At 38.1% G+C, this 6,182-nt stretch overlaps 1 long non-coding RNA gene across 1 annotated transcript in view; it reads right to left on the reverse strand.

Moving 5' to 3' along the window:
- Nucleotides 1-6,182, reverse strand: part of LOC144340798 (uncharacterized) — a 157,573-nt gene that overhangs the window by 64,798 nt on the left and 86,593 nt on the right. The gene's annotated exons all lie outside the window — the stretch shown is intronic.

Here is a 6,182-nt window from a genome sequence, read left to right on the forward strand (position 1 = left end):
TTCAGAAGCATAATATTCCATTTACTCAACTCAAATAGAAACTATGTTAATAACACTCAAATGAATAAAATAAAGCAAGAGTGGGGGAGAATTTGTGTAACCACAGTATCTTGTCACATGTCTTTCTAGTAGAGAAAGAAGAAGAGGAGATAGATACATAGACACACGGGCCTAAAAACTTTAGGCTATTACCTAAACTGAGATAAGAATGTAAGATACACACAATTCTTTGATTTTCAACCAGAACTAAGCCAGAAAGGGAATGAGAGACCTTAAAGTGCACAGAACGCAGGAGTTAGGCAGCCTGGGTTTTGGCCTCTGCTGTATCTCAGCTACTGTGTGGCTCAGGGCAACACACAAGAGATCAATTTCTTTCTTCAATTAAATGAAAGCTTTGAACTAGATTATCTAAATTTCCTTTAACCTCTAAATGTCCGTGATGGAACTTCTACTTTAAAAAGGGGTTAGACCCATCAAAAAGTGGGCAAAGGATATGAATAGACATTTCTCAAAAGAGGACATTCATACAGCCAACAGACACATGAAAAAATGCTCATCATCACTGGCCATCAGAGAAATGCAAATCAAAACCACAGTGAGATAGCATCTCACACCAGTTAGAATGGCAATCATTAAAAAGTCAGGAAACAGCAGGTGCTGGAGAGGATGTGGAGAAATAGGAACACTTTTACACTGTTGCTGGGATTGTAAACTAGTTCAACCATTATGGAAAACAGTATGGCGATTCCTCAAGGATCTAGAACTAGAAGTACTATATGACCCAGCCATCCCATTACTGGGTATATACCCAAAGGATTATAAATCATGCTGCTATAAAGACACATGCACACATATGTTTATTGTGGCACTATTCACAATAGCAAAGACTTGGAATCAACCCAAATGTCCATCAGTGACAGACTGGATTAAGAAAAATGTGGCGCCGGGCGCGGTGGCTCAAGCCTGTAATCCCAGCACTTTGGGAGGCCGAGACGGGCGGATCACAAGGTCAGGAGATCGAGACCATCCTGGCTAACACGGTGAAACCCCGTCTCTACTAAAAAATACAAAAAAACTAGCCGGGCGAGGTGGCGGGCGCCTGTGGTCCCAGCTACTCCGGAGGCTGAGGCAGGAGAATGGCGTAAACCCGGGAGGCGGAGCTTGCAGTGAGCTGAGATCTGGCCACTGCACTCCAGCCTGGGCGACAGAGCCAGACTCAGTCTCAAAAAAAAAAAAAAAAAAAAAAAAAAAAAATGTGGCACATATACACCATGGAATACTATGCAGCCATAAAAAAGGATGAGTTTGTGTCCTTTGTAGGGACATGGATGCAGCTGGAAACCATCATTCTCAGCAAACTATGGCAAGAACAGAAAACCAAACACCGCATGTTCTCACTCATAGGTGGAAACTGAACGATGAGATCACTTGGACTCAGGAAGGGGAACGTCACACACCGGGGCCTATCACGGGGAGGGGGGAGTGGGGAGGGATTGCATTGGGAGTTATACCTGATGTAAATGACGAGTTGATGGGTGCTGACGAGTTGATGGGTGCAGCACACCAACATGGCACAAGTATACATATGTAACAAACCTGCACGTTATGCACATGTACCCTAGAACTTAAAGTATGATTTAAAAAAAAAAAGGGGGGGGGGGTTGGAGAAGCAGTCTCTGAAACAAGCTCTTCTACTTCCTACGTAGACAATCAACATTTAGATATAAAAACACCTTCCTTATCAGAAGAGCTGCCTGCACAAAACTGTTTGGCAAAGGTTATAAGGAAAACAATCGATACAAATTTCACATTTCTGTTTACTTTCTGCCTACTCACTTGGAAAAGCAATAAGATGGAATAAATTCCCACTGATCTAGGGGAAATATAACTAGAATGCCATTTTTTCTAAGTTCCTTTGTTTGGAAATTTTTAAAAGAGTTAAATCAAGTTTCATGGTTTATTAGATATTATTTTCTGTAGTGTTTGAAAATGTTTTGGGGTAAAAAAATGGCATGTGTTTTTAATACCCTGAACATTTTCTTTTTCAAACAAAAGTCGTCATTCTTGTCTCAGTCCCCCTTGTTCTTCTTCCTATTCTGCCCCTTTGCTCAGCTTCATATATAAAAATCATTTTTATAATCTCTATTGGCCTCACGCTGTACCTCCAGGATGCTTTATGTAGTTCCGGGCCTCCAGGATTATATTTCTTATAACACCAACCACTCTTCGTTTTCCTATGGATGTTATTTTCTTTGGGCGAAATTACTTTTCCTTTATGTAAAAAATGTTTTAAGAAAATATTTTCCATATCTGCAAAAAGCATGTAGTTGATGCACTAGTTTTACAGTTCTTAAAGCAACTCCTCAAATATTCAAACTTGTAGGGGAATTAAATAACACTTTTTGTATAGAGGAAAGCATATCAAAGTAGGTTTCTGAAGCTTCTGGAATTGCAATGTTTTAAATTATTTGCCTTTTCTACAAAACTAAACTTGTTTTATCTCATCTTATTTGCATTATCACATCTTTCAGAGGTTTTAAGACATAGTATCATAACCTTAAAGAAAAACATTTGCCTTGTATTTTATTATAGTTCCTTGTTTGACTAAGTCACAAGGACATCATTGTTTAAATTTGCATGCCTCATAAAAATATATATTTGTGTAAATTATACTTACAAAGAATCTCCAGATATATCTCATTAACCACTACACAAATTATAGGTTATAAAAAGGTTACAGTCAGAGAGGCAGAACTACTTCTTAGGAAAGTATGAGATATGGGAAGCTTGTACAATATAATCCTTCCCAAACTTCGCCCGATAATTTTTATCTAACTGATAATTGGTTAAAATGAACATTGGGGTAGTTTTTAGCTTGGATAAATCCTGTTGGGAAAAAAAAAAAAAACTATATCTATTCATTCTTCGAATATTTATTGAGCTTCTACTACACCAGTCTAAATGCTATGTCCACACATGCATTTGAAGCATGAATGAGAAAAGTGGGAGATTCCTTTGGTAAAGGAGGGAGAAGGAATGCAAGCTAATTCTGAGCACTATGCTCTTTCAGGTCTCTCCTGTCAGCTGACTGAGGTACCTATTTCTTTTAAAATTTTCCCTGCCTCTGATTCACTACCTAGCCATCTACTGCCCCGAGTCACCAGACACCACGTAAGTCCTGAGGATAGATTTGTTTCAAGAATAAGACAAAAAGTATTTCAATAGTGATCCACAGAAAAACCATTTTAATTTCTGTGATAAGAAAAAAAAAAAAACAGGAAATGTGGCACAAGTATGTTTGTTCTGCCCTTCTATAGTAGAAAATTTGTATACTTTTGCACATGGCAGAACAGAACAGGCTTAACTAAAGAATAAGGGATAGTGAGTTGATTAGGTGATTGGAAACAGGCCTCAGCTTTGCAACTGCACATCAGTGGGCCTTGTATGTTCAAAGCATTCTGCATCTAAAGAAGCAAACGATGCTTTCCATCTGCGATAACAAGGAAATGCCAAAGTTCCAATTTCCTTGACATTTTATTGCATTTACTTTTGTCTAAAATGAGTATATAACATTATCTTATATAAAAGGAAAGCATATCTTGATGATCTTGAGACACATCTTGAAAACCTTCTCTACCAGATATCTACCAGACATGCTAGAAAAAAAATATATATAACAAATAACCCCATTTAAATGCATAGGCAAGTTTGCAGAAACTAAGAGAAATCAAGAAAAAAACAGAGGGAATCCGAAATCGGAGTGATAAACTGATATTTAAAATTTAGCTGAGTTCAGCACTTGCTAATCTCAGGAACCTAGAGATCTGGCTTTTAAGATTTGTTGCAAGCCAGAAAACAAAATCAAAGGCTGTCCTAATGTGAGCCAGGGGCTCTTGAACTGCTATACCTTCAGTGAAAGAGCAGACAGAAAATAAACAAGTCACCTACAAAAATAGATGACAGGGAAACGTGTATTTCAGCATAAAACCAGGTCTGTAATTTAAATTTACCCTATCTGTGTGGTCCAGGAGATCCAAGCTAAGAAAATAACAAAGCAGTCTTGTGTTAGAGGAGTGCCTGGGCTGCCTGACAGAGCCAGTGCAAATCCTCTTCAAAGGGATGTGCCCTTAACCCCATCCTTAGACAATTTCACAGATCAAACAACGTGAAAGTACAAAAGAGCTAATAGACTCATCTCAGTGCAAATTAAACAACTGCGGAGTATCTTCCTTTTTTTTTTTTTTTTTCCAGGAAAAGAACACTTTCCTATGTTAATGTTAGCCCAAATACACGGGAGGAAACAATAAGATTTGGATGAATTCCCCAGAATTTAGTCAGGAAGGGCAATATAATCCACCAAGTGCTCAGGAGAAAGTAGAAACCAAGTAGGACCACTGTTTTTTTCAATTACATGCTGGAGATCTGAAACCTCAGAGCATTTCTGACTTCCTGGAAGGGCCAAGATAATGGATTTAAAGCAGCTACCAAAACGGAACTAAGAATGATTGGGAGTTAGTGACTAAACTATAGCATAACAGGACCATGATTATAATTAAAGACATCTTTAAAGCAAGTCATCTGGATAAATGCAGACAGAATTGGTAAGTAACTTTAACTGCTACTGAGGTTTATTTTGTGCTAACAATAGTGTGAAATGCTCAGTAATCTCTTCCTAATTTTTGTTCTCAGTATATTTGGGGTTCACACAAATCAGAAACCAAAGTTAGATTGTTTCTAATTGGCAGCAAACCAGAGGGGACAGGAGACTGGTCATGTCTCTGAGTTGTCCACTCCAAGATATGGACAATGAGTATATGAAGACAGACAGAGCCACCCTTTGAACAAATGGCAACAACTATATAGTATAAATAGGATGCACTGAAAATAGTAGGCTTATTTCTTAAGCTGTCATCACCAACATTAACCAGTAATTATATTTCTCCACTTTTTGTAGAAGATATAAATGGCAAATTCTGAATTTATAATTTCTAATACTTCATTTTTCTGCTCTTGTGAAGTTCATTTTGAACTCTCAACATGAAAATATTAAATATTTTTAATTGTGCACGTTGGAACTTGTATTACTTTGGACTTACATTGGCTGAAATTGAAATACAGTAAAAGTGCTCCAGAGTAAGCAGATCAGTTCATCAGAACGACAGCCTTTCAACGGAAAGGGCATTCCCAAGCTGCACCAACGAAAGCATAATCGTGTTACCTGCCCTAACCTGACAGCTCTGAATTAGTCTGATCCACCTATGTGCCGTACAAAGCATTATATTGCTCTGATTTCAAAAACTGAACTTGAACTACACCTTTTCAGAGAAACAAACCATGCTTAGAAATCTGCCACAAATATCTATACATTGCTCTTGAATTCCTCCAGGAATTTGCACCTACTCATGCTGTTACTCTTCACTCTATGATTTCTTTGTTTTTCAGTCCCTGTTGACACTTAAATTTTACTCTGTAGGGAGATTCTCATGTTTGACTCCATTAAGCAAGCTTTGAAACACAACTCACACAGGGTGTTACTTCCAGAACCTTCCTGCCAGTTCCTTGCGTCCACACCATGAGAAAGAGCAAACATTCCTAAATCCTCCCAAAAAATCAAATTATTTGGAGTGAGGAAAAGTCTTGACTATGACACTGAAGATTTCCTGAAGAGATCCAGTATCCCAAATGTACTGAGATGGTGAGGAAATTGCACAAGTAGCAACCAGAGAAAATGAGTGCTATCCACAAACAACCCAGATCCTCCCAAACTAAGGCAAACCTGCCCTTTACGTCCTACATTATTGCTACATCTATGCAGCTTCTGACTTTCCAAAGTTTACTTTCCTTTTTTAGTCCCAAACTTATCTCTCAGATTTGATAAATTCAATTTTCTTGGGTTTGAATTTCAATATTACTAAAGACAAGTAAGGTTAATCTTCTGTCTCATTGGGCCCCTAAATATTTTAAGAAACACTCCATTAACCACATTTTGATCTTCTTTACTGCTGTTTTATTCTAGCATTTCTCTACTCCCACCACTCTGTTCCTCTCTCTCTCTCTCACACACACACACACACGCGCGCGCGCACACACACACACACACACACAATTGGAGTAAATCCAGGACAAGGACATTCACAATCTTGCCATATTCTGTATTCATTAGACTTCATCTTAAGCACTGT

The sequence above is a fragment of the Macaca mulatta genome, chromosome 1 (assembly GCF_049350105.2).
Source record: "Macaca mulatta isolate MMU2019108-1 chromosome 1, T2T-MMU8v2.0, whole genome shotgun sequence".
Taxonomy (NCBI): domain Eukaryota; kingdom Metazoa; phylum Chordata; class Mammalia; order Primates; family Cercopithecidae; genus Macaca; species Macaca mulatta.